Here is a 13,220-nt window from a genome sequence, read left to right as displayed (position 1 = left end):
GGTATGGCGACATCAGTAATCCAAATTTTTCTTTTCCACAACCGTGAGGTCTGGTGTGTTGGTTCAAAACTTTGTCAGTCCTGGTTCGGAAGTCCCACAGTATTTTTGTGTGTTCGTTTTCCATTACCTTTGCAGGTTTGTGATCCCATCAGTTCTTTACTGCTGGGAGGTGGTACTTGTGGCATAAATTCCAATGAATCATTTGGGACACATAGTTGTGCCTCTGTTTGTAGTCTGTCTGTGCAATTTTCTTACAGCAGCTGAGGATATGATCAATAGTTTCGTCGGCTTCCTTGCACAGTCTGCATTTTGGGTCACTGGCTGATTTTTCGATCTTGGCCTTAATTGCATTTATTCTGATGGCTTGCTCCTGAGCTGCAAGGATCAGGCCTTTTGTCTCCTTCTTCAGTGTCCCATTCGTGAGCCATAGCCAGGTCTTCTTATCAACCTTACCTTCAATTTTGTTAAGGAACTGTCCTTGCAATTATTATTATTATTCCCCCTCGATGGGTGCCACTTTGTTGTGGTGGGGGGGCTTAACTGCTCCAAGGATGCTGAGAGCTGTGCTGGTGGTAGTGTAACTACCGGCAGGTCCAACCAAGCCAGAGAGGTCTCAGTTGAGGAATGGAACTAAGAACTCCTAACCCATTAGCATTATGGAGAAACAAACCAAAACAAAGTCTATACTGGCTTAGTCGTTGCCCAGGATAAAAAGGACCATGGTGGATGATGCTGTTCTGGACATCCATTGACAAGTGGGCTACAGAATCAAAATACAAATGAACAGTCACAGAAGCGGCAGAAATATACAATGCCAGAAAACCGCACAATTATTATTATTATTATTAATAATAATAATAATAATAATAATAATAATAATAATACCCTATTTTATCTTCCCAAAGGGGATTCAAAGTGACTTGACATAAAAACATTTGTATACAATTTAAAATATACAAATAAACAAACATTAAAACAGAATTAAATGCAAACAGTACTAAAAAATCATAGTGATGCTGCATTATGTGGCCGTGTAGATGGATCTAAAATTGTAGCAAGTTTCAAGTTGGATTTCCACACTAGAGCGGTTTCACCAGAAGCAAAAAAAGGAGAAAAGCCACAACTCATCAAGAAATTGTAGTAAATGCTTCAAAAAAATTGTCAGTTTTTTAAAAAATAATTATTGCCACATTGTGGTTTATGGCTTATTCATTTATTTACAATATTTATATTTTGTCCTTCTCACCCCAAGGGGACTCAGGGCAGATTACAATGCACATATACATGGCAAACATTCCATGCCATGATTAGACATATAACATATAGAGCAGGGGTCCCCAAACTACGGCCCGCGGGCCACATGCGGCCCATCGGAGCTATTTATCCGGCCCGCGGGGCAGTAGCTCCCTCCTCCTCTGCCAAGAAAGATGTGTGTGGCAAGGAGAAAGAGGAAAAGGCCTTTCCCTTCTCCCTCGCCCCGCGTGCACCTTTTCTGCTGCCGCTACCGCCGAAGAAGGAGCACGCAGGGCGAGCGAGGAGGCAGGGAAGGTGAGTGGCTTTCTCACCTCGCTCGCCCCGCATGCTCCTTTCCTGCCGCCGCTGTCGAGGAAGGAGTGCACGGGGCGAGCAAGGAGAGAAAGCCACTCACCTTCCCTGCCTCCTCGCTCGCCCCGCGCGCTCCTTTCCCGCCGCCGCTGTCGAGGAAGGAGTGCACGGGGCGAGCAAGGAGAGAAAGCCACTCACCTTCCCTGCCTCCTCACTCACCCCGTGCGCTCCTTTCCCGCCGCTGCCGCCGAAGAAGGAGCGCGCAGAGCGAGCGAGGAGGCAGGGAAGGTGAGTGGCTTTCTCGCCTCGCTCACCCCGCGTGCTCCTTTCCCGCCGCTGCCGCCGAAGAAGGAGCGCGCAGGGCGAGCGAGGAGGCAGGGAAGGTGAGTGGCTTTCTCGCCTCGCTCGCCCCGCGCGCTCCTTTCCCGCCGCTGCCGCCGAAGGAGCGCACAGGGCGAGCGAGGAGGCAGGGAAGGTGAGTGGCTTTCTCGCCTCGCTCGCCCCGCGCGCTCCTTTCCCGCCGCCGCTGTCGAGGAAGGAGTGCACGGGGCAAGGAGAGAAAGCCACTCGCCTTCCCTGCCTCCTCGCTCGCCCCGCGCGCTCCTTTCCCGCTGCCGCTGTTGCCAAGGAACATAACCACTGGGCAAACAAGAAGAGAAAGGCACTCACCTTTCCTGCCTCCTTGCCCGCCCCGTGCGCTCCTTTCCAGCCACCGCTGCCACAGAGGAACTTAAGACCTTGCTTGAGGTACCACATTAAATGTACATTGGGGAAAATGGCACACTTCGTTTTGTATTGCACAGAATGTATCCAGTGGCAGTTTCCAAAATGAATACAGAGGCACATCTTATAGAAATAGGTTAACTGTGTTAGTAGGTGGTTGAATTATGTTGGTCAGGGATGCTTTGATTGTTTTGGTGCACAAAGGCAGAAGGGGGTTGGATTAGATGGCCCAAGGGGTCTTTTCCAACCATTTTAATTATGGTATTATTATTATTATTATTATTATTGACACAAAGACAGAGTATGGCACAACAAACGAGATATATATGATGGATTATTACTATCATTGTATGACACAGCAAACAAGATAGATATGCTGGATTTCGTATCACAAAATCACAAGTCGAACACTTCCCAAGTGTCTAGGACTGTGTGATGTATTTTCGGATGATGTGCGCAGATCCCATTATTATTATTATTATTATTATTATTATTATTATTATTATTATTATTATTGAGTGACTATCTGTCAGGGGTGCTTTGATTATGTTTTGTTGCACAAAAGCAAAAGGGGTTTGGACTAGATGGCCCAAGGGGTCTCTTCCAACCCTCTTTATTATTTTTATGATGATTATTATTATTATTAACATTGAGGCTGTATTTGTTCCCTTTTTGTTTGTTTTTTTACTTCATAATAAGATATGTGCAGTGTGCATAGGAATTTGTTCATAGTTCAAAAAAAAAAAACACTATAGTTCGGCCCTCCAACGGTCTGAGGGACCGTGAATTGGCCCCCTGTTTAAAAAGTTTGGGGACCCCTGATATAGAGAGACAACAGAGGCAATTTAACTTTTTTCCAGCATCCGGCTTCATGAGGGTATGCTCGATTCCGGCCACAGGGGGAGCTGCTGCTTCATTGTTCACCTGTGACACTGAGTCCTTTGATCGTAGTACTTCCTCATTCCTTTCTGCACACTGCTGGCAGTTTTTATGGGGTCGTAAATTAAGTTAAATTAGACTCCTCACATAATTTGGTACCTAGAATTTTCTACTCAACAGATGCGACTGTTTTTCAAGCTGCTCAGGTGGGGAAAGAGCTAGGCTATTAATGGTTGGGAGCTCAATCCAACCCGGGCTTCGATCCCATGACCTCTCAGTCAGTAGTTGCAGTTGGCTACTAACCAGCTGTACCACAGCCTGACTTCAAGTCAAAATTTAAAAAAGGAGAGATTCTTAGAAGCAAACAAGGGAACTGGATATAACTCAGGGTCCATCTACACTGCAGAATGAATACAGTTTGACATGCTTTAGCTGCCATGACTCTGCTGTGGAATCCTGGGAGTTGTAGTTTTACAAAGCTTTTAGCCTTCTTTGCCAAAGAGTACAGGATTCATAGCATTGGTCCGTGACAGTTAAAGTTATGTCAAACTGCATTGGTTGTAGTAGATGTAGCCTCATTTGGAGTTTTAATAATAATAATAAAAGTAATAAACGTTATTCCTATACCCCACCCCATCTCCCTGAAGGGACTCAGGGCAGCTTACACAGGGAAAAGCCCGAACAACAACATAACATAGCATTACATGTATAAAATTTAACAGCAATTTAAAACATTCCAACAATAAACAAAAACGACATAAGACAATTACTCTAAAAGCCTGAGCATTAATTTTGCACATGGAAAAAGGTTACTAGTGCAGAGCTCAAGTTTTATTTAAGACTAGGAAACACAAGGCTCTCAGATGCTAGAATTCCTGTGACAGAGAAAAGTTAGGAGAGCAAAGAGAATAAGGCACTATTGGTAAAGTTCCAGAGTTTTTTTAAAAGGAAGGCAGAGGAGGTAACCAGAGATTTTATAGACAGTCCTGTGTACAATTCAGTTAGTAATGAAATACATACTGCTGCCTTCAGTCTTCCTGTTTTCTTTGTAGTGTTGTCCCCAGATACGTGTCTCCCCTTTGGAAGACCTGCTCTTTCATTTGGGAATGTAAATGTCCCCTGCTTCCCCAAATCAAGAGGCAAGTATTTTTTAAGAGAAACTCACACATTTCTCATAGATTTGGGCCAAATAATCTGTGTAATGCCATCGATTTCCAGATCAAAGACGGTCCCGACAAGGGTTGGCTTGAAACACCTTCCTCTTGACACATTTCTTCCTTTCGCCCTCCATTGATACTGCAAATTGCAATGCTTTCTAGACCATCCTCTTAAAAATCAGATGCCCCGATACATTTGTGAACTCCATGACGACAACATTCTTGGACAGCAATGGCTCCCAAAGTGACCCATTTAAGGTGGAATCAGGTGTCAAACAGGGGGTGTTATTGCCCCTACCTTATTTTCCATCTTCATCGCTATGATTCTTCACCTTGTTGATGGGAAGCTTCCCACTGGTGTGAAAATCGTCTATCTAACAGATGGTAAGCTATTTTACCTCACTCAGCAGATTGATAGCCAAAACCAAGTTCACAACAACATCTGTTATAGAAGTCCAATATGTTGGTGATAATGTGCTCATTCAGAAGAAGACCTACAAGCCACTTTTAACATCTTTGCAGAAGCAAACAAAAAGCTTGGCCTGTCAGTGAACATCGAGAAAACCAAAATGCTCTACTAACAAGCAGCAACCAATCCCTCTGCAATGCCAGGAATAAAGCTTAATGGTGTAACACTAGAAAATGTTAACCATTTCCACTACTTTGGCAGCCACCTCTCCACAAAAGCCAACATCGACACCGAAATATACACTGTCCGAACTCTGCAAATGCAGCATTTTTTTTTTGAATGAGGCAGAAAGTGTTTCAGGATCGAGACATCCATAGGGATACCAAGATGCTTGTTTATAAAGCTACTAGCTGTGCCCAGCCACGCGTTGTTGTGGCGAAGTATGGTGGTATGGGAAATAAAGTATTGAGGAATTGGTGGTAGTTAAGGTAAAGGGTAAAGGTTTTCCTCTGACGTTAAGACCAGTCGTGTCCGACTCTGGGAGTTGGTGCTCATCTCCATTTCTAAGCCGAAGAGCCGGCGTTGTCCGTAGACTCCTGCAAGGTCATGTGGGATGACTGCATGGAGCGGCTTTACGTACCCGCTGGAGCAGTACCTATTGATGCACTCACATTTGCATGTTTTCGAACTTCCGGGTTGGCAGAAGCTGGGGCTAACAGTCGGGGCTCTCTCTGCTCCCCCAATTCAAACTTGCGGCCTTTCGGTCCAGAAGTTCAGCAGCTCAGCGCTTTAACATGCTGCGCCATCAGGGGATATTATTTCCTAAAGGTTGTGAATATACAATATTTCTGATTGGTTTTTTTTTGTCTGTTGGAGGCAAGTATGAATGCTGCAATTAGGAAAAATGATTAGGATGTAATGGCCTTGCAGCTTTAAAGCCTGGCTGTTTCCTCCTCGAGTAAATTTTTTGTTGGGAGGTGTTAGCTCCCTGATTGTTTCCTGTCTGGAATTCCCTTGTTTTCAGAGTGGTGTTCTTTGCGATATTTTATGTGCTTCTACTGTCTGTGGCCCTGAGAAAACAGAGGATTTGCCAGACTTTGATGATGGGAATATTTTGTTGGGAGGTGTTAGCTGGCCCTGATTGTTTCCTGTATGGAATTCCCCTGTTTTCAGAGTGGCGTTCTTTATTTAGTGTTCTGATTTTAGAAATTGTATTGTTCTCTTTTATTGTACCACATTAATTTTTATATATTCTGATTTTAATGTTTTTGAATACTTGGAACCAGATTGTATTCATTTTCACGGTTGACTGCAACACAATAATAATAATAATAATAGTAATAATAATGACTTTGGTAATACACAGTGCTTCACTCCCTTCTAAGCTTCTTTTCTGGAAGAATCCTTTCTTGGGAGGTGTTAGCTGGCCCTGATTGTTTCCTTTGTGGAGTTTCCAATTTTCCTGCTTTCAGACTGTTGGTCTTTATTTACTGTCTTGGTTTTAGAGATTATATTGTTCTGCATTATTCTATCCCAGTAATTATTTCATATTAAAGTAGAATCTCATTTATCCAACATTCGCTTATATAATGTTCTGGATTATCCAACGCAGTCTGCCTTTTCATAAGCAATGTTTTTGTAGTCAGTGTTTTAAATTCATTGTGATATTTTAGTGGTAAATTTGTAAATACAGTACAGTAGAGTCTCACTTATCCAACATAAACGGGCCGGCAGAATGTTGGATAAGCGAATATGTTGGATAATAAGGAGGCATTAAGGAAAAGCCTATTAAACATCAAATTAGGTTATGATTTTACAAATGAAGCACCAAAACATGTTAGACAACAAATTTGGTAGAAAAAGTAGTTCAATACGCAGTAATGCTATGTAGTAATTACTGTATTTATGAATTTAGCACCAAAATATCACGATATATTGAAAACATTGAGTACAAAAATGCATTGGATAATCCAAAACATTGGATAAGTGACTGTTGGATAAGTGAGACTCTACTGTAATTACAACATAGCATTACTGAGCATTGAACTACTTTTTCTGTCAAATTTGTTGTATAATATGATGTTTTGATGCTTAATTTGTATAACGATTACCTAATTTGATGTTTAATTGGCTTTTCCTAAATCCCTTCTTATTATCCAACATATTCACTTATCCTGCCGGCCTGTTTATGTTGGATAAGTGAGACTCTACTGCATATTGATAATCTTATATTATCTGCTTATTACTGGATTATATGAGGCCCCTTCTTCACAGCTGTACAAAATGCACACTGAAGTGGATTATATGATAGTGTGTACTCAAGATAATCCAGTGCAAAGCAGATAATATAAGATTATAAATGGGTTATATAGCTGTGTGGAAGGGCCTTGAGTCTACACTGCCATATAATCCAGTGCAAATTGGATAATCTGTGGAAGAGACCCAAGTGAGGCCTAAATCTGCCTGTCCCCTAACTGAACCCTGGCTGTCCCTTGGCTGAGTCGGTTGCTAGGAGACGAACTGGGCAGAGATTAGCCCTCTAAACTGGCAGCAATTGGATAAAAACAATTATTGCTCTCCCTCTAATTAGGACTTTGTTTTTCTTTTCGTTGTATCTTACTGGAGCCGTGGATGATGGGTTGTGTTGTCAAATTTCGAGGTTGGGCGGCCTGTAGTTTTGTTGTTTTGTGGGTTGCCGTGATGCCATCACTCATTTATATATATAGATTGTCCTCCCAACTGTTGCAAGTATTCTCCTGCTGATACTTTTCTGTTGTATTTGGATGGTGCCAGGGTTCCTCTGAAAACGGAAATAGTGGGAATTGGTGTCTTCTTTGAAATTATTTACTTGAAATGTAAAATTCTTCTATGTGTGAGGCATATGCGAAGCCTTCTTTGAACAACACCATTAACTTCCCATAAAATTTTGGCAATATTTGTTTAACTGTATTAGGAAATAAATTATTAATGGCAAAGTTTTGCTGTAATGTTATTCAAACAGTAGATGGTGCTACATCACTTTACAAAACAATACAGTTGTACTGAGTGAGCAGCATACTTCTGTTAGCTTGAACTTAAAATCACTAAGCGTTTGTTATTGAAATAGAATAAACATATCAAATTCTGTAGAAGAAGCTTGCTTAATCCCTTATTAAAATGTTTCTAAATCTTGTGAAAGTTAATTAAATTACTTTGGTCTTCTATAGTCCTAGCTCAATATAGAACACTTATATATGATGTATAGATATACTGTAAATAAATATCAATGTAATATGAATGCATGTTTGGACCACAAAGGCTCCTACGTGACTTAATGGGTCTTGTTGAAATTTGGAACCCATACCCCTTATAATCCAACAAAAAGTACTGGTGGGGTTGGAGGCGGCCTGATGGAAGATGATTAAAATTGGAGTCCAGTCACATGCTGAAAACTGTGCGAATCCCAACGAAGATGGATCTGAACCAAGCCTGGTGCACACATAACTTCATGACTCAATTTAAAATACTGGTGAGGTTTGGGAGGGTTTGGTAGAGAATAATGGAAGTTAGTCCAACCATATCCAGAGAGCTGCATCATACAGCTCATTGTCAGTCATACAGCTCAGCTAACTTGCCAGATGCATCGCCCTACATACTTATCCTTCACTAGGAAAGCAGGGGATGATGGGAGTTACAGCCCACAAGAAGGCTGAGCCAATTGACCAGGTAGGAGGACAGCCACAAGTTTCAACCCAGCCATATCTGGGGCTGTTGGGAGTTAAAGCCTGGGCAAATGAGAGATAATGAGAGTTGCAGTCTGATGGAAGTTACACTCTGATCAGGTCATGGGTGGATGGGAGTTACACTCCAACCAGGCTGCAACTAAAGAAACCTCTCTTGGAATTTCTAGGTTCTCTAGCATGAATCTATGGTCAACTCATGATCATAAAGTCACATTGGAGAATCTAGAAATTCCTAAAGAGAACATTTTTAAATCTGCAAAAGTCAAAACCACAAAATGTGGAGGACCAACTGTATGTACTGGCTGTTGGTGTTATTTTTAAATGCTGAATTAGCAGAGGCCGGTTTTCTAACATTTATGATAAAGGCCACACAGTACAGTCTATTTCAGTTCAGAAACATGGTCAGTATTAATGTGATGTATTTGTTACAACTATAAAATTTTCTCTAAAACTGAAACAACGGGGAAATGTATTTTATTCAGACACTGCTTTTGTATCCACTGAAAACAGTGGCAAAATCCCAAATCATTTTACAAGTACATTTTTTTTTACTTCAGGCTGTGTAAGCTACTTAACTGGTGGTTGTGTTTTATTTGGCAGGGTTTTTTTTCCTAATCAAAGCAGTTCAGATTAAGCACAGCATGTACTTCACAGATCATTTGGCTGGGATATCACTCCCTCCAACAGCAAACACAGCTGATGAGCGCTGACAGGATTGTAAGCAAAACAGTGCCACTGGGATGTTCTCTAGTCTTCAAGCGAATCACATTGTGAACCATTTACAAGCTTGGTGTATGGCTTTAAGCTTATCCAAAGAGAGATGTTGAGGGCGCTGATTCATAGCATCAGCAATAAATTGGTATGAAGGTCTGTTGAGGTCCCCATTAACTCTATGAATCAAATGTAAACTATGAGGCAATCTAATCCTGGTTTTGTATTTTGGTTTCTGAACAATATATAAATCAATTAACAATTTTCAAACAAAATAGGACTGTATCTAGACTGCCGTATAATACAGTGTAGGAATCAGATGCATCTCCACAATTTAATACAATTTATAGAACTCCAATAAGCTGATGATAACGTACTCTGTGTGCATTCAGAAGATCTACAAGCCAATCTTTGCAGAAGCATACGAGAAGCTCAGCCTCTCACTGAACATTGAGAAAATTAAAGTGCTCTTTCAGCATTCACCAGCCAATCCCTCTGCAATGCCAGGAATACAACTTAATGGTGTAACATCAGAAAATGTTGACCATTTCCGCTACCTCTCTACAAAAGTCAACATTGACACTGAAATACAACACCGCCTGAGCTCTGCGAGTGTAGCATTTCTCCGAATAAAGCGGAGAGTGTTTGAGGATCGGGACATCTGTAGGGATACCAAGGTGGTTGTGTATAAAGCTATTGTCCTCCCAACCCTGCTATATGCCTGTGAAACATGGACTGGCTACAGACATCACACTCAACTCCTGGAACGATTCCACCAGCATTGTCTGAAAAATCCTGCAAATTTCTTGGGAAGACAGGTGGACAAATGTCAGCGTGTTGGAAGAAGCAAAGACCACCAGCATTGAAGCGATGCTCCTACACCATCAACTCCACTGGACTGGCCACATTGTCCGAATGCCTGATCACCGTCTCCCAAAGCAGTTGCTATACTCCGAACTCAAGAATGAGAAACATAATGGTGGGCAGGAAAAGAGATTTAAGGATGGACTTAAAGCCAACCTTAAAAATCGTGGCATAGACACCCAGAACTGGGAAGCCCTGGCCCTTGAGCACTCTAACTGGAGGTCAGCTGTGACCGGCAGTGCTGCAGAATTCAAAGAGGCATGAATGGAGGGCTTAAGGGAGAAAGGTGCCAAGAGGAAGGTACTTCATGCCAACTCTGACTGGGACCATCTTCCACCTGGAAACTGATGTCCCCACTGCGGAAGAACATGCAGGTCAAGAATAGGTCTCCACAGCTACCTGCGCATTTACCATCAAGACACTACACTTGGAGGTCCATCATCCTTAGGCTACGAGAGATTGCCTAAAAATACAATTTAACCAGGGCAAATTAATTAATCCGGCTTGACCCTGGGTTAAAAAAAACACCAGTAAAGATCTGAATCATCCAGCAAGATTCGAATCTTTCCCGATGTTTCAGCAGTGGAGACTGCCAATTTGTATCCCCATGCAGGATCCGAGATCACATCCCCGCAGCCATCCCACAGTCCCCGGGATCAAACAGCCCTCAGAGGTGGAATGGCAGGGCCTTTCTATTTTCCCTGCAACCCAATTCCCTCCAAAACTACAAAAAAAATTCAAAGTTGCTGCAGTGTCTGTAAGGTAAGGTAAAGGTTTCCCCTGACGTTAAGTCCAGTCATGTCTGACTCTGGGGGTTGTTGCTCATCTCCATTTCTAAGCCCAAGAGCCGGCGTTGTCTGTAGACACCTCCAAGGTCACGTGGCCGGCATGACTGCATGGAGCGCCGTTACCTTCCCGCCGGAGCGGTACCTATTGATCTACTCACATTGGCATGTTTTCGAACTGCTAGGTTGGCAGGAGCTGGAGCTAACAGCGGGTGCTCAAGCCGCTCCCGGGATTTGAACCTAGGACCTTTCGGTCTGCAAGTTCAGCAGCTCAGCGCTTTAACGCACTTCGCCACCGGGGCTACTTCCTGCATTTGCGTCATGCAGAAAGCGATGGTGTTTCGGAGGAAGAGGTGGGCTTGCTGCTCTCAGTCTCAATCGCTTCCAGAATGACACAGAATCAGAAAGTAAAGACCCTGAAACAATTGTAAGGAGCATTTTCTGTAATTCTGGGACAGAATTAGGGTGTAGAGAGTGTAGAAGGACACTGCTGGGCTGTGTGGCTGCTGTCCTGCCATGGAGCAGCTCAGAATTGCCTAGTCTGACCTCAATGCAGATCAGAACAAGCATTTTTATGCTGGTTCTAACCACATGTTGTGCCTGTGTGGAAGGGCCCTATGCTGCTATATAAACAGTAGAGTTCCGGTTATCCAACTTCCACTTATCCGAGGCGCCGCCAGGGCCTTGGCAGCACGTCATATTCTCCCCACCACCACCGTGCTCATGGCTGCCTCTGCTGCTGCATCTGCCTCCCCATCCTCCATGCCTCCTCCTGGGGCAGCCCAAGGAAGGGAGCACTGCTGAGCCAAAGGGAGCTCAAGAGAGGGAGGAGGACTTTTCACTCCCTCTTCCTTGGGCTACCCCAGGAGGATGTGAAGGAGGAGGAGGAGGGGGAGGCAGTCGCAGCAGCAGAGGCCGCCATAGAAGGTAAGGGCCCAGGCCTTTGGAGAAACTTGGAGCGTGTTGCTAAACAGCAACGCACCCCGGGTTTTCTTCAGCCGGGCCCTTGCCGGAGGGAGGAAATTCTTCCCTCTGGTAAGGGCCTGGCCTTCGGAGAACCCGGAGCGTGTTGCTAGGCAGCAACACGCACCAGGCTTCCCTAAACTGGGCCTCCCTATTATCCAACCAATCCAGTTATCTGACATTTGGCCCACCCATTTAAGTCGGATAACCGGAACTCTACTGTAATGGGACTTGAGCATTCACACATTTAGGCAAACCCCAGCAGGTACTCAGGCCCACTGTAAAATTGGAAGTTCATTGTCTTACATTTAAAAAAGGACCAAAGGAATGTCAAACAACTCACTTTCTTATTTTCATTGACATATCTGATCTGGCCTTGATATCCCTTCTGTTGAAACCCATTGGTGAACTTTCATCAAACAGACTCTTCAATAATTAATGTACACAATGTCACTTCAGTCATGAAAAACCCAATAAAGATTCCACAGTTGGCTTTGCCTATGTAATTTTAATATATTAAAGCTACATGAGAAATGGTGCTCACTAATGTGTTTACTCTGTTATGAAATCTTTATAAAACTATTTTATGAAAAACAAACACCAGTGGTACTGGGAATCAGAAGTCTTCATGCTTTCTTATAGAGCTAGCTTGGGCTAGTCAATGTTGGATGATTGAGTAAGAGCATAGTTTGAACCACATTCCACTGGCACAGACCCATGGAAAAGAAACCCTTGTAAAGACTTGCAGATTTGAAAGAACTGGAAGTAATCTTTTTAAACCAGAGCATGGAAAGGATGGTTTTTGGACCCCCCAGCTAGCATTGGTGAGATTTTTATTTTGCATACTAATGGTTATTTAGTTCATAGGCATCAAACCAGTGCATCAGTATTCGCATTATCCAAATGGTGTGATACAGTCCTCTAATAAACAAAAATATGCACTATACAGTATACACAAAAAGTGAAAATAACATAAAATACTGCATTATAGTAGAGAATAAGTAAAGGTAAAGGCTTTCCCTTGACATTAAGTCTAGTCATGTCTGACTCTGGGGGTTCGTGCTCATCTCCATTTCTAAGCCAAAGAACCAGCATTGTCCATAGACATCTCCAAAGTCATGTGGCTGGCATGATTGCACGGAGTGCTGTTACCTTCCCGCCGGAGTGGTACCATTGATCTACTCACATTTGCATGTTTTCAAACTGCTAGGTTGACAGAAGCTGGGGCTAACAGCAGGAGCTCACCCCGCTCCCTAGATTTGAACTGCTGCTCTTTTGGTCAGGAAGTTCAGCAGCTCAGCGGTTTATCCGCTGCACCGCTGGGGGCTCCATAGTAGAAAACAGCCCTGCAAAATATACACATTTGCAGAAATAGATCTTAATACAGCAGAGTCGAGCTTATCCAACATATTAAACAGGCAGGCAGAACGTTGGATAAGTGAAAATGTTGGATAATAAGGAG

The sequence above is a fragment of the Anolis carolinensis genome, chromosome 2 (assembly GCF_035594765.1).
Source record: "Anolis carolinensis isolate JA03-04 chromosome 2, rAnoCar3.1.pri, whole genome shotgun sequence".
Taxonomy (NCBI): Eukaryota; Metazoa; Chordata; class Lepidosauria; order Squamata; family Dactyloidae; genus Anolis; species Anolis carolinensis.
Note: the sequence above shows the minus strand (reverse complement) of the source record.